Source organism: Bubalus bubalis, chromosome 4 (assembly GCF_019923935.1).
Source record: "Bubalus bubalis isolate 160015118507 breed Murrah chromosome 4, NDDB_SH_1, whole genome shotgun sequence".
NCBI lineage: Eukaryota > Metazoa > Chordata > Mammalia > Artiodactyla > Bovidae > Bubalus > Bubalus bubalis.
In genome coordinates this window covers 142,013,199-142,037,257 of record NC_059160.1, presented here as the reverse complement: position 1 = coordinate 142,037,257, position 24,059 = coordinate 142,013,199, and the positions used below count along the sequence as shown (strand labels likewise).

The 24,059-nt window shown below is 37.7% G+C and overlaps 1 protein-coding gene and 1 non-coding gene across 8 annotated transcripts in view; both read left to right on the top strand.

Moving 5' to 3' along the window:
• CTNNA3 (catenin alpha 3) overlaps positions 1-24,059 on the top strand; it is a 1,922,732-nt gene that overhangs the window by 1,301,934 nt on the left and 596,739 nt on the right. The gene's annotated exons all lie outside the window — the stretch shown is intronic.
• Positions 7,151-7,257, top strand: LOC112584864. Its single transcript, XR_003109249.1, has one exon. It is a non-coding gene; the product is annotated as a U6 spliceosomal RNA (small nuclear RNA).

Here is a 24,059-nt window from a genome sequence, read left to right as displayed (position 1 = left end):
TGCTACTGAATTGTCATAATTTTAAGTAGTAAGTATAAATTCTTTTTATCTGCTAGTGACATATGTAAGAAGTATAAAGAAGCACAAATTTATTATGATTCCATTGAAAGTTCAGTATTTTTCCTCCTCTAAATATATAATAAGGGTATTCTATGTAGATACCTTACTATTATCTTCTGTTTCTTAAATAAAATAAATTAAAATTGATAATATTTTATTTTTATTGTCAGAAATATTACTTATTTAGCAAACAGGACTAAAAGTAATTTGTTGGGCAATTAAACATAGGTTACACTCACTGGTAATAAAATATCACAAATCTACTTTTTTTAAAAAACTCAGATAGTGACACTTCATTATAGGAAATAATTTAAAATACTACTGCATCACATAAATTTGGGAACTGACCCTCAGAACAAAGAGCTATAGGCATAGTTTTAGATATATAAATTTCTTACAAGGATAATCTAACTCCTGTTGGACTTTTATTATCTGTATCTTCTGCTTTATAGTGGGCAAAATTCTAATTCTCTGTTTCTTTAAAAAAAAAATCCACAGGTTTAATGATATATTAAAAATTAAAATGATATGTTTAATTTGTATTGATATTTGCCTGTGGCATATTTTACATAGAAAACAGAAGAAAATATGATTTTTGTATTGCTGTTTTTCCTATCAGCAACCAAATGACCTTTATCATCTTAAATACTAGTATATGTCAATCAGAGTAAGCTTAATTCAGTTCAGTTCAGTTCAGTTGCTCAGTCATATCCGCTCTTTGCGACCCCATGAATTGCAACATGCCAGGCCTCCCGGAGTTCACTCAAACTCATGTCCATCGAGTCGGTGATGCCATCCAGCCATCTCATCCTCTGTGGTCCCCTTCTCCTCCTGCCCCCAATCCCTTCCAGCATCACAGTCTTTTCCAATGAGTCAACTCTTTGCATGAGGTGGCCAAAGTATTGGGAGTTTCAGCTTTAGCATCATTCCTTCCAAAGAACACCCAGGACTGATCTCCTTCAGAATGGACTGGTTGGATCTCCTTGCAGTCCAAGGGACTCTCAAGAGTCTTCTCCAACACCACACTTCAAAACCATCAATTCTTTGGTGCTCAGCTTTCTTCACAGTCCAACTCTCACATCCATACATAACTATTAAAAGAAAAAATAGTGTTACACAGTGCCTATTCCAATCATGTCATTTTCTGCCCTTTTCACTATATTAATCTCAATATGCTGAAATCCTATCCTTAGACAACCATTTTATCCTTTAAACCTTTTCCTCCTTTAAGCCTTTCTATGGGCTTCCCTTGTGGCTCACATGGTAAAGAATTGGCCTGCAATGCAGCAGATCAGGGTTTGATCTCTGATCAAAGATCCCCTGGAGAAGGGAATGGCTATCCATTCCAGTATTCTTGCCTAGAAAATTCTATGGAAAGAGAAGCCTGGTGGGCTGCAGTGTATGGATTTGCAAAGAGTCAGACATGACTAAGCACTATCACTCTCAACATGATCCTTTAAAATTTTGAATTTGTTGTATAACTTTACCACAGTTTGTTGTGGTCCACACAGTCAAAGGATTTAACATAGTCAATAAAGCTGAAGTAGATGTTTTTCTGGAATTCTCTTGCTTTTTCTATGATTCAACAGATGTGGGCAATTTGATCTCTGGCTCCTCTGCCTTTTATAAATCCAGCTTGTATATCTGGAAGTTCTCAGTTTACGTACTGTTGAAGCCTAGCTTGGAGGATTTTGAGCATGACCTTGCTAGTGAATGTTGTTGCTCTTCAGTCTCTCAGTCATGTCTGATTCTTTGTGAACCCATGGACTGCAGCATGCCAGGCTTCCCTGTCTTTCACTTTCTCCCAGAACTTGCTCAAATTCATATCCATTGAGTTGGTGATACCATCCAACCATCTTATCCTCTGTTGTCCCCTTTTCCTCCTGCCTTTAACCTTTCCCAGCATCAGGGTCTTTCTTAATTAGTTGGTGCTTTGCATCAGGTAGCCAAAGTATTGGAGCTTCAGTTTCAGCATCAGTCCTTCCAATGAATATTCAATGTTGATTTCCTTTAGGATTAACTGGAGTGATCTCCTTGCTGTCCAAGGGACTCTTGAGAGTCTTTTAAAGCATCACAGTTCAAAAGCATCAATTCTTTGGCACTCAGCCTTCTTTATGATCCAACTCTCACATCCATACATGACTACTAGAAAAACTATATTTGACTAGATGGACCTTTGTCAGCAAAGTGATGTCTCTGCTTTTTAATATGCTGTCTAGGTTTGTCATAGCTTTTCATCCAAGGAGCAAGCGTCTTTTAATTTCATGACTGCAGTCACCATCTGCAGTGATTGTGGAACCTAAGAAAATAAAGTCTCTCACTCTTTGCATTGTTTCCCCATCTGTTTACCATGAAGTGATGGGACCAGGTGCCATAATCTTAGTTTTTTAGCATGTGAAGTGAGTGCAATTTTGCAGTAGTTCTAACATTCTTTGCCATTGCCCTTCTTTATAATTGGACTGAAAACTGACCTTTTTCCGTCCTGTGGCCACTGCTGAGATTTCCAAATTACTGGCATATGGAGTGCAGGACTTTAATAGCATCACCTTTTAGGATTTGAATTGCCTCCACTGGAATTCCATAACCTCCACTAGCTTTGTTCAAGTGAGGCTTCCTAAGGCCCACTATATTTCACACTCCTGGATGTCTGGCTCTAGGTGAGTGATCAGACAATCATGGTTATCCAGGTCATTAAGACTTTTTTATATAGTTCTGTGTATTGCCTCCTCTTCTTAATATCTTATGCTTTTTTTAGGTCCATACACTTTCTGTCCTTTATTGTGCCTGTCTTTGCATGAAAGACTCCCTTGGTATGTCTAATTTTCTTGAAGAGATTACTAGTCTTTCCTGTTCTATTGTTTTCCTCTATTTCTCTGCACCTTTCACTTAGAAAGGCTATAAATTTTACCACTTTATGCCTTATAAATACTTTTATGTTTTTCCTTTATTATTTTAAAAGTCCTGGAGGGCAGGGATGCTATTGTTGGGTGAATTGTGTTCTCCAAAATTTATATGTTTAAGCCATAACCCTCAGTATCTCAGAATGTAACTACAAAAGGAGCTAGAGTCTTTAAAGATGTAAGTAAGTTAAAATGAGGTTATTAGGTTGAGCCCTAGTCCAATATGACCAATGTCTTTATGGAAGAGAAATTAGGACATAAACATGTCCACATGTGAAGACCAGGTATCTAATTAGAAGATATAGGAAATGTACAAGCTAAGAAGAGGCATTAGAGGAATAAACCCTGTCCATACCTTGATCTTGGAGAAGGAAATGGCAACCTACTCCAGTACCCTTGCCTGGAGAATCCCATGGAGGGAAGAGCCTGGTAGGCTACAGTCCACGGGGTCGCAAAGAGTTGGACACGACTGAGCTACTTCACTTTCCTTTCACTATACCTTGATCTTGGACTTGCAGCCTCAAAACTGAGAAAATAAATCTCTGTTGTTTAAGCCAACTAGTCTGTGATAATGTGTTAAGGCAGCCCTAAAAAATAATACAGCTGTAATTTATGTATGTTTGCAGACCATTTAGCACAGTATCTTATATCCAATAGTATCTCAATAAAGGTCATTAAATTGATTTCTTACATAGTTTATTCACCGTGAACTAAAATAAAGTTTTGTTTCAGTGAAGTAGAGAATCACTGAGACAATTTCTCTTTGACCCCTAACACAGAAGAAATAAATGAAAATCATGCTTCAGTGATCCAGCCTTACTTTCCAAATTGTTTCTTTAGTGTCCAAAACTGAATTAACTTTTGGCAATTGTGGAAATTTGAAATGATGTCAGAGTCTTCTGATTTGTCCAATACTGACTGAATCAAATTCTGGCATCAATCATTTCATAGCATTTGTACCTTTGTTTCTTAATTATTACAGTAAGAAAATTATGACATTAATCAAGTCAGAAATCACTTCATTATTATACTTTATGTATATGTACCATTTTAAAATATAGCTTAATTAGTATATTTTTCTTTTGAACTCTGAATAGTAAAATAATTTCCTTATGACTACCTCACCAGATTGTCCCATGGATCAAAAGGAAACAACGTTCATATTTTTATATTAGCATTATTTTCACAGTTGATAATAGTCATGCTAAAAACAGTTTCCTTAGGACTTTAGTGAAAGGTTTTCATTGGGACATATATGGCATAGGGCATATATGACTTATCTAAGTATCCAGTTAAATGAAGGAGAAAGGGAAACTGATATAGAAAATGAAGGGGAAAAAAATAGGATCTCTTTTTATGTATCACTCTGTGCTATCGATTTAGGAGATTTTTCTTAGATTGCTGTCATTACTGCCTAGTGGAAACAGTTTTAATTCATGAGCTAAATGGAATGAATTCTAGTGTATTTTCCTTCTGCAATGAAGCTTAGCTGAATTTCCGGGTTATATAGGCACTTTTATATCCTGTTAATGATTCAATTCAGCTCAGTTCATTTGCTCAGTTGTGTTGGACTCTTTGCTACCCCACGGCCTGCAGCATGCCAGGCTTCCATGTCCATCGCCAACTCCTGGAGATTGCTCAAACTCATGTTCTTCAAGTCAGTGATGCCATCTAACCATATCATCCTCTGTCGACCCCTTTTCCTCCTGCCTTTATTCTTTCCCAGCATTAGGGTCTTTTCCAATTAGTTAGTTCTTTACATCAGGTGGCGAAAGTATTGGAGCTCAGCATCAGCATCAGAATATTTAGCGTTGATTTCCTTTAGGATTGACTGGTTTGATTTCCTTGCAGTTCAAGGGACTTTAAAGAGTCTTCTGCAACACCACAGTTCAAAAACATCAACTTTTCGGCACTCAGTTTTTTAATGGTCCAATTCTCACATCCATACATGACTACTGGAAAAACCATAGCTTTGACTAGATGAACCTTTATTGGCAAAGTAATGTCTCTGCTTTTTAATATGCTATCTAGGTTTGTCATAGCTTTCATCCAGGGAGCAAGCATCTTTAAATTTCATGGCTGCAGTCACCATCTGTAGTGATTTTGCAGCCCCCCAAAATAAAGTCTGTCACTGTTTCCACTGTTTCCCCATCTATTTGCCTTGAAAATATGGGACCCAATGCCATGATCTTAGTTTTCTGAATGTTGAGTTTAAAGCCAGCTTTTTCACTTTCCTCTTTCACTTTCATCAAGAGGCTCTTTAGTTCCTCTTCCTTTCTGCCATAAGGGTGGTGTCATCTGCATTTCTGAAGTTGCTATTTCTCCCAGCAATCTTGATTCCAGCTTGTGCTTCATCTAACCAAGCATTTCTCATGATGTATTCTGTATATAAGTTAAATAAGCAGAGTGACAATATACAGCCTTGATGAACTCCTTTCCTAATTTGAAACCAGTCCATTGTTCCATTTCCGGTTCTAACTGTTGCTTCTTGTCCTGCATACAGATTTTTCAGAAGGCAGGACAGTATTCTGGTATTCCCATCTCTTGAAGAATTTTCCACAGCTTGTTGTGATCCACACAGTCAAAGGCTATAGTAGAAGCAGAAGTAGATGTTTTTCTGGAATTCTCTTTCCTTTTCTATGGTCCGACTGATGCTGGCAATTTGATCTTTGGTTCCTCTGTTAGTGATTACTGAGATATAAGAAATCACAGCTATGGCATTAATTACTACATTGATCTCTGTATCTCCAGAGACTAATGAAATATTATATAAACAGTAGTTTTTGTTTTTATCCTTAACCACAGTCTCTTTAAACTTAAAGTTTAAGGAACTTTAAACACGAAGTTCAAATATAAATTGTAGCTCTTTATGATTGTAATACTCACATTGCAATATCAACTTTCCTCTAAGTTATTAATCTTATTCTTAATACAATTTGGTTTCTTTTTTATCCTCATGGTAAGTGATCCTCCAATGTGATGGATAAGGTAGGTGGTGGGGTATGGAAAAAGAATTCTGAGAGTTTATGGGCAGACCAGGAATCATTTTATCATCCTGAGTCAAAGTGATATATGCATGTGCTATTTTGCTGTGGTCAGTATATTAATGTACCAACAAGTGGACATAATTTAACTTAAGCTAAAAGGGTACTGTATGGCTAATATTTGCTACAGATTGGTAATTGATGATGTAGCAGGAAATGGAAGCCTTCGTTTGCATGAAAGCCATTCATGCCTGCTTCTCTGCTTTTGTCATTCAACATACAACCAGGAATAGCTCCGGTCCCTTTTGCAAACAGAAGCATTGTTTATAATGAGCCCTCTCTCCCTTAGTAGTTAGAAAGATTGAGCAAATTTCTTAACACCCTGTTTCCTTATTCTGTAAAAATGACAGAATTGATAATTTTTTTGTCAATTCTGCCTCATTGATAATTTTTAAATAGACAGTGTTTGTACTAAGTCACTTCAGTCATGTCTGACTCTTTGCAACGTTATAGATTGTAGCCCACCAGACTCCTCTGTCCATGGGATTTTCCAGGCTAGAATAGTGGAGTGGGTTGCCATTTCCTCCTCCAGGGAATCTTTCCAACCCAGGGATTGAACCTGAGTCTCTTACATCTCCTGCTCTGGCAGGTGGATTCTTTACAAGTGCCCATGAGGAAGCCCATGAAAGTATATAACAGAGTAATTGTGGCTTAGAGTCCTCTCAACATATTGGATGAACAAATTACGGTTATGTAATGAATATCTTGAGCCTGTCTTCCTTCTGTAAGTAAGATTTATTACATTTACTGTTTCTTAACTTTTCAATCTCTCAACAATTCTATATCTTATAGAATATTTTTTTTTCACTCCTTGCTTTTGTTCTTGAGTGGGAGCTAAGCTAGTTTTGAGATTTACAGACTTTCTCATCTGCTTGTGCTAACACATGGATCTTGGAAAGGTGTTCCATGGTGTTTAAGCTGTTTTCAATAAGAAAGACCTTTTGGTGGGGAAAATGAGTTTTGAGGGAGCCCAAGGCAGAGCAAACCAACTCCTGCTACTTTTTACACAGACCTAAATTGAAGAAAGTAGGAAAAACCACTAGACATGTCAGGTCTGACTTAAATCAATTACCATTATACAGTGGAAGTGACAAATAGATTCAAGGGATTTGATCTGATAGACAGAGTGCCTCAAGAACTATGATAGTGCTCGCTTCAGCAGCACATATACTAAAATTGGAATGATACAGAGAAGATTAGCATGGCCCCTGTGCAAGGATGACACGTAAATTCGTGAAGCATTCCATATTTTTAATAGAACTGCCTTATGACCCAGCAATCCCACTGTTGGGCATACACACTGAGGAAACTAGAATTGAAAGAGACACATGTACGCCAGTGTTCATCGCAGCACTGTTTATAATAGCTAGAACATGGAAGCAACCTAGATGTCCATCAGCAGATGAATGGATAAGAAAGCAGTGGTACATATACACAATGGAGTATTACTCAGCCATTAAAAAACATACATTTGAATTAGTTCTAATGAGGTGGATGAAACTGGAGCCTATTATACAGAGTGAAGTAAGCCAGAAAGAAAAACACCAATACAGTATACTAATGCATATATATGGAATTTAAAAAGATGGTAACAATAACCCTGTATACGAGACAGCAAAAGAGACACTAATGTATAGAACAGTGTTTTGGACTGTGTGGGAAAGGGAGAGGGTGGGATGATTTGGGAGAATGGCATTGAAACATGTATAATATCATATATGAAACGAGTCACCAGTCCAGGTTCGATGCATGATACTGGATGCTTGGGGCTGGTACACTGGGACGACCCAGAGGGATGGTATGGGGAGGGAGGAGGGTGGAGGGTTCAGGATGGGGAACACATGTATACCTGTGGCGGATTCATGTTGATATATGGCAAAACCAATACAATATTGTAAAGTTAAAAAATAAAATAAAATTTTGAAAAAAAAACAAAAAAAAAGAACTATGGACAGAGGTTCATGACATTGTACAGGAGGCAGTGATCAAGACCATCCCCAAGAAAAAGAAATGCAAAAAGGCAAAATGGTTATCCTTACAAATAGCTGAGAAAAGAAGAAAAGCTAAAGGCAAATAGGAAAAGGAAAGATATACCCATTTGAATGCAGAGTTCCAAAGAATGGCAAGGAGAGATAAGATAGGCTTCCTCAGTGATCAATACAAAGAAATAGAGGAAAACAATAGAATGGGAAGGACTAGAGATCTCTTTAAGAAAATTAGTAATACCAAATGAATTTTTCATGCAAAAAGGGGCACAATAAAGGACAGAAATGGTATGGAAATAACAAAAGCAGAAGATATTAAAAAGAGGTGGCAAAAGTACACAGAAGTACTATACATAAAAGATCTTCATGACCCAGATAACTACGGTGGTGTGATCATTCACCTAGAGCCAGGCATCCTGGAATGTGAAGTCAGGTGGGCCTTAGGAAGCATCACTATGTACAAAGCTAGTGGAGGTGGTGGAATTCCAGTTGAGCTGTTTCAAATCTTAAAAGATGATGCTGTGAAAGTGTTGCACTCAATATGTCAGAAAATTTGGAAAACTCAACAGTGTCCACAGGACTGGAAAAGGTCAGTTTTCATTTCAATCCCAAAGATAGGCAATGCTGAAGAATATGAGCATTCACAATTGCACTCATCTCACATGCTAGTAAAGTAATGCTCAAAATTCTCCAAGTCAGGCTTAAACAGTACGTGAACTGTGAACTTCCAGATGTTCAAGCTGGATTTAGAAAAGGCAGAAGAACAGGATCAAGTTGCCATCATCTGTTGGATCTTCAAGAAAGCAAGAGAATACCAGAAAAACATCGACTTCTGCTTTATTGACTACATCAAAGCCTTTGACTGTGTGGATCACAACAAACAATGGAAAATTCTTAAAGAGATGGGAACACAAGACCACATGACCTGCCTCCTGAGAAATCTGTACGTAGGTCAAGAAGCAAGTTAGAACTGGACATGGAACAACAGACTGGTTCCAAATCAGGAAAGGTGTATGTCAAGGCTGCATATTGTCACCCTGATAATTTAACTTATATGCTGAGTACATCATGTGAAATGCTGGACGAAGCACAAGCTGGAATCAAGATTGCTGGGAGAAATATCAATAACCTCTGATATGCAGATGACACCACCTTTATGGCAGAAAGGAAGAGGAACTAAAGAGCCTCTTGATGAAAGTGAAAGAGAAGAGTGAAAAAATTGACTTAAAAATCAACGTTTAGAAAACTAAGATTGTGGCATCTGCTCCCATCACTTCATGGCAAGTAGATGGGAAACATTGGAAACAGTGAGTGACTTTACTTTTTTGGGCTTCAAAATCATTGCAAATGGTGACTGCAGCCATGAAATTAAAAGACACTTGCTCCTTGGAAGAAAAGCTATGACCAAACTAGACAGAATATTAAAAAGCAGAGACATTACTTTGCCAACAAAGGTCTGTCTATTCAAAGCTATGGTTTTTCCTGCAGTCATGTATGGATATGAGAGTTGGTCTATAAAGAAAGCTGAGCACCAAAGTATTGATGCTTTTGAACTGTGGTGTTGGAGAAGACTGTTGAAATTCCCTTTGACTCTAAGGAGATCCAGCCATTCAATCCTAAAGGAAATGAGTCCTGAATAATCATTGGAAGGTCTGATGCTGAAGGTGAAACTCCAATACTTTGGCCACCTGATGTGAAGAACTGACTCATTGGAAAAGACCCTGATTCTGAGAAAGATTGAAGGTAGGAGGAGAAGGGGACAACAGAGGATAAGATGGTTGGATGGTATCACTGACGTGATGGACATGAGTTTGAGCAATCTCCAGGAAATGGTGATGGACAGGGAAGCCTGGCGTGCTGCAGTCTATGGGGTCACAAAGAGTCAGACACAACTGAGTGACTGAAGTGAACTGAACTGAATGCTTTTTCATATCCTATTCTATTACTTCTACCTATGTTAAGAAAGAGTTTGAGAAGATTTTGCTCTATGTGGCCTAAGTCCATGCTTCTTTGTTTAAGTTTAAATCATAGAAATAATCTTGTGACTATTTTCAGTATGTATGTGTATGTGCTTAATTGTGTCTGATTTTTTGTGACCCCATGGACTACTGCCCACTAGGCTCCTCTGTCCATGGAATTTTACAGGCAAGAATACTGGAGCAGATTGGCATTTTCTGCTCCAGGATGCTCCCGATCCAGTGATTGAACTCACGTCTCTTGTGTCTCCTGCATTAGCAGGTGGATTCTTTACCCCTGCCCCACCTGGGAAGCACATTCTCAGTATGAATAGAAGGAAGACAAATCATAACTTTTAAAAGGATATTTACAAGGCTGAAGTTTTTAGTTGTGTTCCCTGTACTCCGGGAATGTATGGAGTAACCAGTATCTAATATTCTGAAATACCACGTGGCAATGTTGCTTCATACTGCCTTATTGTCTGATTAATTCCAACTAATTTTCCTTCTCTATCATTTTAAATGCTGGTTTTATATAATATAGAGAGATTGTATTAGACATTGAATTGTTTCCACCTTTATATGGAAGAACTTCTTACATTAACAATAGTTAAGTATTTATGACCAAATCCCAAGGAAGAAAATGTAAAAGGACCACTTGGACTTAAAAGTTCACAACATTTGGACTTCCAAAAGAATTAAATGACAAGGAAGATGCAAATTACTGCTTTCTTTACCTTATGAGCAATTTGGTAGGGAGATGGCTCAGTGGTAAAGAATCTCCCTGCAATGCAGGAGACAGAGGTTCAGTCCCTGGGCTGGGAAGATCCCCTGGCAACCCATTCCAGTATTCTTGCCTGGAGAATCCTATGGACAGAGGAGCCTGTTGGGCTGCAGTCCACAGAGTTGCACACCAGTGAAGTAACTGAGCATGTATGCATACAGATGAATACATTTTAAGAGAACTTTTACAGCTCTTAAAGTTTTAGAAGAGTGTTAAGGGCTCTGGCACTGCATTGCTTTTTTGCAAACCATCTGCCTCTTTTGGTCTGTCTTTCATTGTGGTTTTGCAAAAGAAGTGATAGTGGTATTATAAGGCTACTTTATATAGTCTAGTGCACTGAATGATTATTAGTTGAAGGAGAAAACATGCTTAGGTTAGAATATTAGTTTCCTATTTTATAACTATATCATCATTGATCTTTTAATTGTTCCAGATGAATATTTTGTCTCCTTGCCTCATTCTTTTCTCCCTATTCTTAGTAAATTTGATCTAGCAATTAGTAGTATTTTCACTATATTTCCTTGAAGATCTGTGCTTTTCAGCACAATTTGATATGTTCACAGTGGTTTTCAATTGCTTTTTCAATACAAGACATAAAAACCTTTTCATGCAAACAAGAATATGGAAGGGATAAACCCAACTACTTAGGCCAGATGGTGAAAAATCAGATGACAGGGAAAAAAATCAGACAGCCGTTCAACTCCTATTTTGCTTCCGTCTTCTCTGTCAATGAAAAGGATCTTTAAACTAGATAGGGTGTAGCAAACATGTTTAAAGGGATCGAAGCCCAGTTGGTAATATAATAAAAGTACCTGGCTGCATTACGCCAAGTCCTTTTTTTAAATTGCATCACCCCTCTAGGCTAGACAAATCACATCCCCAAATTCTGAGGGAACTGACAGATGTTGATGTAGAACTACTTTGAGTAATTTTTTGCAAAACCACAGGGAATAACAATAATGCTAGAGAACTGAAGAGGGGAAGATGCACTTCCAGTTATCAAACATGAGGAAAACATAGGTAGTTACTGTCATTTATTGTTGAACTGGCAATTTTCCAAAGCAGAATTGTAAACAATTTATAATTCTATATGATAAAGAAGATGGTGAATTCACTAAGATCCAAGCTTCTACATCAAGGGTATATTCTTCTCTTTGTGTTGCTAGAGATGAAGGGAATTATGCAGAAATGGATGGTGCACAGGGGTTTATGAGATATTTAGTATACTCATGATTTCCTTGTGGGAAACACTGAGAAAGGTGGAAAATGGGGGTTTGTTGTTTCATAGTCAGTACTAATTAACAAGTCAATTTCTGTTTGGGGAGAGGAGGCTAATACTTGTGAAACAAACTGGTGAACCATTAAAAGCTAAATGCATTGAAGTGGTGACAACGTGACTGGAGAGAGGATACATGTGATTCCTGGGGGACTGGTTAGGAAACATTTACAAAAAAAGAGGAATAAAGTAGAGTTTGAAGTGGGCCATGATGGCTATAAGCCACTTAGACTAAAATTGGGAAAAAGGAAAAAGATATTAAAAATAAAAAGAATGGTGTCATGGTCATTCATGGTACTTATTACACACTGTCTTGTATGTATTGTGTTCATCACTTATTTAGGGGTAGTAAAATTAGCTAACTCATTTGAAAAGACGCTGATGCTGGGAAAGATTGAGGGCAGGAGGAGAAGGGGACGACGGAGGATGAGATGGTTGGATGGCATTAGCGACACAATGGACATGGGTTTGGGTGGACTCCGGGAGTTGGTGATGGACAGGGAGGCCTGGCATGCTGTGGTTCATGGGGTCGCACAGAGTCGGACACGACTGAGTGACTGAAATGAACTTCTGCTGCTGCTAAGTCACTTCAGTCATGATCGACTCTGTGCGACCCCATAGACATCAGCCCACCAGGCTCCCCCGTCCCTGGTATTCTCCAGGCAAGAACACTGGAGTGGGTTGCCATTTCCTTCTCCAATGCATGAAAGTGAAACATGAAAGTGAAGTCGCTCAGTCGTGTCCTACTCTTAGCGACCCCATGCACTGCAGCCTACCAGGCTCCTCCGTGCATGGGATTTTCCAGGCAAGAGTACTGGAGTGGGTTGCCATTGCCTTCTCCGAAATGAACTGAACTGAACTGAAAATTAGAAATCTCTTTTCTTTGGAATTAGACTCTATTGAGCTTATATTAGTTGCAGTTTTTCAGATGCCTTTTATTTTCTATGATTTCTATTACATGCATTATTCAGATATTATTGATACTGTTTTTCGCCCTTTGCCTGAAGGTGAGAATTTTCCACTGTCTGGAAGTCCCAGAATCTCTCCTACGGTGGTTTAGGGATGGAAGACAGAGGCTTATCTGTAAGCCTGTGAAGTTCTCGCAAATAATCAGTCTAAAATAGGAGAACTTTTCCTAATCCTTTTAATTACTCTCCTTTTGACATAATTAGGCTACCATTTGAAATCCTATTGAATCTTTGGGGATACAAAGAGACAAGTTTTGGCCTAAAATTCATTTAAGGATGTCTATTTATCAAAAATTTAAATGGATTCTTAAATAAAAAGGGCTTTAAGCAGAAGATCAAACATGATACTTATTTCTCACAGGCAAACGTGTAGCTTTCTTTCACAGCAGATTAATTTTAAAAATATAAATGGTCATTATACTCAATTCCATGTATTTTCTTGAAAATAAATATGTCCAAAAAATTTAATGGGCTTATCTGGAGAAATTTTGAAAGAAATTTTATAAAATTCTATAGCTAGACTACATAGTTCTAGAGAATAAGAAATGTAACCTTTTACTTCTTAAATCTCTCATAAAGCCCTGTAACCCATTTTTGTGTGTGGCAGATCCTTATCAAATATGTATGGAATGAAACACAAAGGGCAAGTTTGTTTTACAGGGCAAGTCATTGGTAGACAACTTAGTATTTAACAAAAATAGTAATTTAAGAGTTATCCTCAGCAATAGTGGTATACATTTTTTTTTTCCAGTGGTGGTAGAATTGAGAGCAACAGAACTTCCTATATAAAATTGTTTAAAGCAGAGTAGCTCTCATTGAAGATGCTAAATGTCTAAGGTCCTGCAACAGCTCCTTAATTCCATCCATTTTCTGTTACTATAGCCCTTTGTTTTTAGGGTCTGGAGGATTTTGAAAAATAAAAAAAATATATATATCAGCATCAAAAGATTTTGGAAATTGCATCAGGCAGCGTAAGCCGGTTTATGCATTGTTAGCAAACAATGAAACATGTTAGCAGCTATAATAGGAAAGACATTTCCCACTACATTATGAGTTCATTGTATGTCAGCAAGGGGTCTCTGCATGGACAGAGATCCATACAGAGACCCAAGACTGAGGGGCTCTATCCTCATACAAGCTTCCTTGTATGCAAAGGGGCAAAAAAAAAAAAAAAAAAAAGAGAATGTGGAAATTCTATATGTGCTTCCAGGAAAAGAGAGTGTGGGAACTACACGCTTACTTCTACTAGGAAATGCTATTTTGCTTACATTTCATGATCATACTGCCTGAATGCAAGTGGGCAGAAGAATTTAATGTTTGTGAGGGAATTGACATTTGAGAATATTTCTAATGAAACCATTATATTATAAAAATCTTCTGTTTCCTCAATAATAATTCACTTATATATGGTTCATGAATTTAAATAAATTCCTCCTTAGGTTTATATTTTTAATCTGTATAAAATCATAGAAAAATAAGTTTATATATTGGTTATACTGTATTTAGATAGATTAATTAGATAACACTGTGTTAAACTTCCTTCTATATGTTGAAAAACTAAATGCCTCAAGTTAAAAGGATTCTAGCACTCTGGATTGAGTGAACAAGTTCTTGTCCATCATTATATCTGTTTTTAAAGAGTGCCTTAATTTATTCTTAAACTTGTTATTACAAATTTGAAATAAATATTGAATATGACACCCTTTCTATTTGCAAAATAATATGAAAAAATACTATGCAACCCATTTTCATAGGGGAAATAGCAGAAATTTATGAAATATCATTAAAAATATAAACTTAAGAGGTTAAACTGTAAAGCTTCAGAGGTTATGACTATCTTCAAAATAGAGAAGAGATCCCACAGAGTGAGGTCCAAAAGTAGATCATAACTGGAATATGTATATATGTATGTATATATATTTACCTATGTAAATATGTTTGTCAATTTTCTAATTTCCATTTGATATAAATCATCAAAATAAATGTCTTTTGCTCAATGCTGAAAACCAAATTTCACCTGTTTACTCAAAAAATGAAAATCAGCATCTTTTATGCTTACAAAATGTTATATCTATTTGTCAATAAATGAAAGGTTTTTTCACTAAGATTTCTTTTCCTAGTGTGGCCTATAGGTATTAATAGGCTATGTCTGACTTTCATAAATCCTTGCCTCAGCACATGTAATTGCCAGTCATTAGCAAAGGACCCAGTGGTTCAGAGACGCTGGCTTACTCTTGTAGGAACTGCAGTCCAGCAAAGTTCTCCACAATTCCCAAAGGTAAATGTAAACAAAGCATTACAAAGAAGGGGAAAACTTCATATTGGAAGTCTCATTTTAGATTTGTGTGTGTGTGTGTGTGTGTGTGTGTAAAGATCAGGAGTAGCAACAGTATGAGTGATCTTTATATCTTTGTATACTCGTCTAGTTGGCCATTCCTTGAACTTTGTTTATTCTAGTACATCTATTCTCTTGGATGCTTCATTTATTGAATGCTCTTTTAACTACTTTATCTGAATTATGATCTTTAATTCTCCCTGGAGTCCAAAGAAACATTTCATGTTGAAATGAAGAAATAGTGTCAAAAAGAAAAAAAAAAAGCAAACTTAATTTGCTCAAGGTTATACAATAGTACGTGGGGGAAAAGACTTTGTACTCAAGCTGTGTGAATTCAAAATCTGTTCTCCTGTGAGGCTACCCATCAACTCTCCTGAAAGAAATATAGTTAACCTCCAAGAGTATCTCCAGCTATTGCAGAGTATTACCAATGGTGCTGTCTCACATTGGCTCATGAAGAGGTCCTCATTTGATCTGATTGCTCTTGTGCTCCACACTTTGGATGCTGACCATCATGAAAGAGCTGCTCCATGGGGCTCAGATTGCCTTCATTGGCTCCACACTGGCCTAGGATGCAGCAACCCAATTCTGCCCTTAGTTGAATCATACTCTCTTCCTTAATTACCTGATAGTACAAAGAGGGTCTGGCACATAAGATTTTTGTGCATGTTTAAATGTCCTTAGTAATTCCAAATGAGCAGTGTTTTTATACCAAGCCCAACTAAACTCCTTTTGATCTTTCTTTCAGTCAACTGGAAAAAAAATTATGCCTGCACATGTTTGCTGATCTTTCTAAAATTTCTGTGGCCATTTTTCTGTAGGCAAATGTTCAGACAAGGACACATATGTCAATTTTCTTTAAAAATAGTGTACATTTAAATTAAATTGTTAATGCATATTTAGTTTAAAAAAGGAACATTTTTCAAGAAAACCATTTTTGTAATAAATTGGTTTGGAGCATCTGCTCATATCTCTCCTGCTGAAAAGTGGTGTGACTAAAGATAAACTAAAACTCCCCTTGAAGTTTCTTGTCTTCATCTATACAATTGCCTAGAAAAATAGTGGAGAGATGAAGTCATGGTTAAATGAGGTATTTTATTTAAAGTCTTAGTATGAAAGAGGAGAGTGAAAAATCTGGCTTGAAACTCAACATTCAAAAAACGAAGATCATGGCATCCAGTCCCATCATTTCATGGTGATTAGAAGGGGTAAAAGTGGAGGCAATGACAGATTTTATTTTCTTGGGCTCCAAAATTACTGCAGATGATGACTGCAGCCATGAACTTAAAAGACGCTTGCTCCTTGGAAGGAAGGCAATGACAAACCTAGACAGCATATTAAAAAGCAGAGACATCACTTTGGTAACAAAGGTCTGTATAGTCCAAGCTATGATTTTTCCAGCAGTCATGTATTAATGTGAGAGTTCGACCACAAAGAAGGCTGAACATTGAAGATTTGATGCTTTCGAATTGTAGTGCTGGAGAAGACTTGACTCCCTTGGACAGCAAGGAGACCAAACCAGTCAATCCTAAAGGATATCAACCCTGTATATTCATTGGAAGGACTGATGCTGAAGTTGAAGCTCCAATATTTTGGCCACCCAATGGGAAGAGCTGACTCATTGGAAAAGACCCTGATGCTGGGAAAGATGGAAGGCAAAAGGAGAAGAAGGTGGCAGAGAGTGAGATGGTTAGATAGGATCATTGACTCAATGAACATGAGTTTGAGCAAACTCTGGGATATAGTGGAGGATAGAGGACCGGGGATTCTACCATTGATGGAGTCACAAGGAGTCGGACATAGTGACTGAGCAACAACATAATGCTCTACACCTTAGTAAGCACTTAAGAAATATTAGCTACAAGTGGTAGTGCTAGACATACTGGTAGTAAAAGCAAGGATATATAAATGCACTCAAAAGAAACCTAATTTTTCAATCGGGTGTTTCATTGTTTTAAATTTGGGAACAATAGTTTTGGAAGAATGAGGACTTGTTTTCTGTACATCTTATGTGTAGGGTTGACTGTGTTTATTTCCCAGCCTAAAAGGTTTGAGATAAACTCGAGTTCCTATTCTTAGATGATGAAAATTATGAGCAGTTTCTATTTTGAACTTCCTTCAAACTATAACAACAACAATAACAAAATCTTTCTTTCAGCTAGGACATCTATCCCTACCTTTCCTCACTCCACTTCCATGCACTCACATTTATGCCTAATCTTAGATTGGAGCTATAGTCTCTTTTCATCTTTATTTCCTCAGTTCTTTCCTACTTGGGCATACCATATCTGTGTTAGCGTGGTGTTTGTGAAGATTATGTGAAAAGACATACCTGGATCAACTAGATGGCTCCTACCATTAGTGATTATTCACCAAGCATTACTTGTTAGCTTTTGATGTATAAAACAAGGGAGTAAGGGTTTTGCTTTGTGAGTTTCTATATACCTAATACCTAAAAGAACATTTGGTTTATAGTAGGTACTCATTAAATAATAAATGAATGGATGAATAATGGAGTATTTACTTTTGGATTTGTCAATAGTGTTTGGTGAATTTAAAGCTAAACAAATTAATAAGAAACTTTTTGAATTTTTTTAAATTCTAAAGATATTTTTATTATGTATAAATACTCTCTCACTGCTGTACATTTTTCAGACATTAACCCAGAATTTGTAGTGAAAACTAGCATCTCTTTCAGTTACACATATATTTACATGTACATGCATATACATTTTGGAGAAGGAAATGGCAACCCAGTCCAGTGTTCTTGCCTGGAGAATCCCAGGGACAGGGAAGCCTGGTGGGCTGCTGTCTCTGGGGTCGCACAGAATCGGACACGACTGAAGCGACTTAGCAGCAGCAGCAGCAGCATATACATTTTGTTGTTCAGTCATTCAGGCATGTCTGACTGTGACCCCATGGACTAGAGAATACCAAGCTTCCCTGTCCCTCACTGCCTCCTAAAGTTTGCTCAAACTCATGTCGACTGAGTCAGTGATGCCATCTCATCCTCTGTTCCCGCTTCTCTTACTGCCCTCAATCTTTCTGAGCGTCGGGGTCTTTTCTAATGAGTCAGTTCTTCACATCAGGTAGCCAAAGTATTGGAGCTTCATCATCAGTCCTTCCAGTGAATATTCAGAATTGATTTCCTTTAGGGTTGACTGGTTTGATCTCCTTGCTGTCCAAGGGACTTTCAAGAGTCTTCTCCAGCACCACAGATCGAAAGCATCAATTCTGTGATCAGATCAGATCAGTCACTCAGTCGTGTCCTACTCTTTGCGACCCCATGAATCACAACATGCCAGGCCTCTCTGTCCATCACCAACTCCCGGAGTCCACTGAGACTCACGTCCATTGAGTCAGTGATGCCATCCAGCCATCTCATCCTCTGTCAGTCCCCTTCTCCTCCTGCCCCCAATCCCTCCTAGCATCAGAGTCTTTTCCAATGAGTCAACTCTTCGCATGAAGTGGCCAAAGTACTGGAATTTCAGCTTAAGCATCATTCCTTCCAAAGAAATCCCAGGGCTGATCTCCTTCAGAATAGACTGGTTGGATCTCCTTGCAGTCCAAGGGACTCTCAAGAGTCTTCTCCAACACCACAGTTCAAAAGCATCAATTCTAGGTTATGTAAAGTTTAACAATAAAATAACATTAAAAAAAAAAACAACAACAAAAAACAAAACAAAAAACAAAAGCATCAATTCTTCGGCACTCAGCCTTCTTCGAAGTCCAACTCTCACATCCATACATGACCACAGGGAAAACCATAGCCTTGACTAGACGGACCTTTGTTGGCAAAGTAATGTCTCTGCTTTTGAATATGCTATCTAGGTTGGTCATAACTTTCGTTCCAAGGAGTAAGCGTCTTTTAATTTCATGGCTGCAGTCACCATCTGTAGTGATTTTGGAGCCCAGAAAAATAAAGTCTGACACTGTTTCCACTGTTTCCCCATCTATTTCCCATGAAGTGGTGGGACCGGATGCCATTATCTTCGTTTTCTGAATGTTGAGCTTTAAGCCAACTTTTTCACTCTCCTCTTGCACTTTCATCAAGAGGCTCTTTAGTTCCTCTTCAATTTCTGCCATAAGGGTGGTGTCATCTGCATATCTGAGGTTATTGATATTTCCCCCTGCAATCTTGATTCCAGCTTGTGCTTCTTCCAGTCCAGTGTTTCTCATGATGTACTCTGCATATAAGTTAAATAAACAGGGTGACAATATACGGCCTTGACGAACTCCTTTTCCTATTTGGAACCAGTCTGTTGTTTCATGTCCAGTTCTGACTGTTGCTTCCTGACCTGCATACAAATTTCTCAAGAGGCAGATCAGGTGGTCTGGTATTCCCATTTCTTTCAGAATTTTCCACAGTTTATTGTGATCCACACAGTCAAAGGCTTTGCCATAGTCAATAAAGCAGAAATCGATGTTTTTCTGGAACTCTCTTGCTTTTTCTATGATCTTGCGGATGTTGGCAATTTGATCTCTGGTTCCTCTGCCTTTTCTAAAACCAGCTTGAACATCAGGAAGTTCATGGTTCACATATTGCTGAAGCCTGGCTTGGAGAATTTTGATCATTACTTTACTAGCATGTGAGATGAGTGCAATTGTGCAGTAGTTTGAGCACTCTTTGGCATTGCCTTTCTTTGGGATTGGAATGAAAACTGACCTTTTCCAGTCCTGTGGCCACTGTGTACATGGCTACTGGACATATAAATACACACATGTACATTTTATAAATTGCATTGGATTTTCATCTCTTTTCTAATTTTCATGTTCCTTTTTGTATCACTTTGCATGCTTTGAGACCAATTTTTATCCAGAATTTTTTAGTGTAAGTCAATTTTCCCCCATAAATTACTACCAAAGAATTGTGGCATGATTCTGAAATAATATATAACTACATTTAGAAAATAGTTAATTTTTTTCTGCCAACATATGCCAATTAATGTAATGTCATTGGAGTGATTGTGAAATCTCTGAGTACAGAGGCCAAGTTTATATTTCACATATACATAGCTCCAGTGCTAATTGTTCAAAAGACTAAATCAGTGTTTGAATGAATCAATGAATAAATGAAAGAATAAAAATGTACTTGGAGAAACAGACACAAGATACACAATTGACTGAGGAGGTAGGAACATTAAAGTTAATGAATAAGTAATTCCATTTCTTTTCATAATTCCCATGAAAAGTACAAATCATAAAATTTAAATGTCAGTCATAGGAACATAATGTTTTATCTCACCACTTCCAGAATTCTACTTTGATAGTGATCAGAACTGTGAGACATATAGCTAGACGAGTTATTGAAATAGAGGTCAAATTGAATTTTTCTGGTTTAATCATTTAAACAAGGATTGAATAGATTTGGAAACAAAAACTGTTTCCAAACAGAGATCTAGTTTTCGTCTGGGATTGTTTTCAAAATCAGCTCTAGTTTTGGCCTGTTTTTTCCAGATCTATAGTAGTTTTCAGGTCATTAGCTTTACTTAGTAATTTGCATAAATTGTACCTGGAAATGCTTCCTTCTTCAGATTTGGGACGTTTTCATTGATACATTTTTGATTCTTTTTCTCTCTCTCTTCTCTTCCTGGAACCCCTATAATGTGAACCTTGGCATTCTTGATGTTGTTTTACAGGCCTCATCAATGGTTCCCTTTTCTTAATTTATTTTTCCTTTTGCTGGGTGATTTCCATTACTATATCTTGCAAATTACTTATGCACTCTTCTGTATTAACTAGGCTGCTGTAATTTCCTTCTAGTTTGTTTTCTTTTTTAATTTCATTTATTGCATTCTTCAATTCGGACTAGTTCTTTTTTATATTTTCTAGTTCCTTGTTAAAATTCTCACTGTGTTATTAATTCTGTTCCCTAATTCATTTAGCATTTTTATTAGCAATAAATTGAACTCTTTATCTGTTTTTTTCTGTTTCATTAGTTTTCTTTTTTCAGGGATTTTCTCTTTTTCTTTCAGTTGAAATATACATCTCTATCTTCCCATTTTGCTTAAAGTTCTGTCTCTGTGAAATAACATGAAGCCGTTACCTATTGCCATCTTGAAGGAGTATGCTCATGTGTGGGAGCATCCTTATACCCTCTATGTGTGCCTAGTATCTTTGGTGGATGAACTAGATCTGACATGAATAAGAGTACCATTTTTCCCCAGGGTGGGCTGGTAACTGTCACCTTAGTCTAAGTGGGGCTGAAGAAGAAGAGACTAGAGCCAGAACTAGGTGTGAACCAGGGCTTTGCCTCCGCTCAGTGGTCAGCACCACCATGTTGGCAGAGGTGTCAGGTCCCATGTTGCTGGAGAAGAAGCCCTGAGGGTCTAGTCCCAGCTTGCTCCATTCCCTTTGAAGGATCCCCTGCCTTCCCAGCACCAGTGCCCTTGCTTCAGAGGGGAGCAGTGATGGAACAAGATGGGCTGCTGCTGGCTCTTGGGGTGGATCTAGGCTTCTGTGGCATCCACATCTGCAGCCAGAGACCCAGTCTGCTTTTGATGTGCTGCCTCCATAAGCATCAGTAATACATGCCCCTGCCCCACTTAGATGCCACACTGAATCAAAACCACCTTTACCCCTTGAAGCTGAGCATTTGCCTTGGCTATTGTAGCTTTCTTCACAGTGTGGAGCTGCTCCCCAGAGCAGGCAGGGTTGGTGCAAATGTTTGACATGAGCCGAGGCAAGGACTATGGTGGTCCCAGCTACAGTTAGAGACATGGACCATTATTGAGGCTCTGCCTCCAGAAAAATCAATGCTACTCCACGTCTGAGCCACCTTTTTCCCTTGCAGCTGAGCTCTTCTCTATGCCACAGCCACTGCCCTTTCTCCAATGTGGAGCTGCATCATGATCAATTGGGAACCAGATCTGGTGCTGGGCTCAAGCTGGGGCATGTGCCAGGACTGGTGCAAGAAACCAGGCATCATGCCAGGCAGTTTTAACCTGCCCTCTCTGCCCTTTTGTCCCCCTGAGCAAGCATGTGAATGCACACTCCCCATGACAGAAAGCCCAGGCTTCACATATCCCTTCTGTCAGTTTCACTGGTCCTCCAAACAGCTGAGGGGACTACTCTTCCCAGAACCAGACTCCAGGGCAGGGGCAGCCAGTGTGTGCCTTTACCTGCTCACTGCCTGGGGAGGATCTCTGCCTGTGTAATCTTTATTCTCCTCTGAGTCTCTTTCCAGGGGTGCAGGTCCTAACCTGATTACTTGTCTACCCTTCCTACCTGATTCCATATGCGTCTATAGCAGTCTCTCTGCTAGTCTTCAGTTAGTTTTAAGTGAGAATTGTTCCACATGAAAATGTATTCTTGATGTATTCATGGAGTGGACTGAGTTCTGAGACCTCCTACTCTGCCATCTTGCTCAGTGAACAGGAGTGAGCTTATTATACCAGTGGTTGCTGTGTCCTACTTACAGAGTTTCTGTTCCCATAAATCTGGGATGGGGCCTGATACTGGCATTTATAACAGGTTTTCAGGTAATGCTGATGCTTCTGGTATATGGGCCATACTTTGACACCTATGTGTTAGAGTCAAGATAGCTTGGAGTAGCTCATTATTAACCTCAGAATCTGCCCTAAAATATACTCAAATTGTGAACTTGCTGCCTGATCACTGGAAATTTATTTATGATTTTTTTTGTTTGTTTTTTTAATACACTCAAAAAAGAGATCCTAGAAAAATTTATAGCTCCAAGATAATATGAAATGACAGCAACAAAAATAAAACATCTGGCAAAGGTAATCTGAAAATCATGGTGTCATTTTCTATGATGGCTCTAAGGAGTTTACTCATCTTAGAGAAAATTTAAGGTAGAGTTTTATAAATATAATGTAGCTTTTTTTTACCATGTTCTGGACATGCTTTTATAATAAAATAAAACAAACATGTTAATTAGCTAAAATGAGTTCAGATTGCCTTCATATTGTGATAAATGAGTTTTGAAAATGAAAATCACTATCCTGCCTATGAATTTTATCAAACAAATAATTCTGTGTACTTGAGTCCATTAGTCTAGAAATATGTACTTCTTAAGATTTCTAGTATAATTAGCATGTAGTTCTCATTCTTTATGACCTTTTTATGCTTTAAAAAAGAAACACTAGAACTACTCATATATGCAGAGTTTACATTTAATTTGTTAGTGGAAAGTTGAATATTGTAGATGGAAATATGATTTAAATAGTATTCCTTAAACTATCACAATTGGAAAGAAAATAACATTAATTTAGCATTACATATCTGCCTGAGAAATTTACAGTAATGGTGTAAAAATAACAAAAATATTGTCTCTAGAAACAGAATTAAATTGCACTAATTTTTAAAGAAACTTTACCTATATCTCATAAATAAGCATATAATTGATACCAACTATCATTCTTATACTATAAATTTTGGGGGAATGCATGTAACATTGACAATTCCACTTTTTAACATTTAGGAGAAATTTGTACTGATGCAGTTGCAATAAAATTTTAGAATATAAAGTTCTACCAAGCATTAACTTTATCCAAATTTTAAAGGTGCTTTTGACAAACATGAAATAATAAATTTAAGAACTTGACACATAAAGATTATAATTTCATAACTTGAAGTTAATTTAGGGATTGTTGCAGATGTTGTTCTTTGTTCATCAAAATCCAGTATCCCTTCAACCAAATACGTGGAATTTTGGCCAAGCTCGTGTCTGTCCAGCCATACCACTTAACTTTGTTTAAATTTTGGTATGGCTGTGTGTCCAAGTTCAATG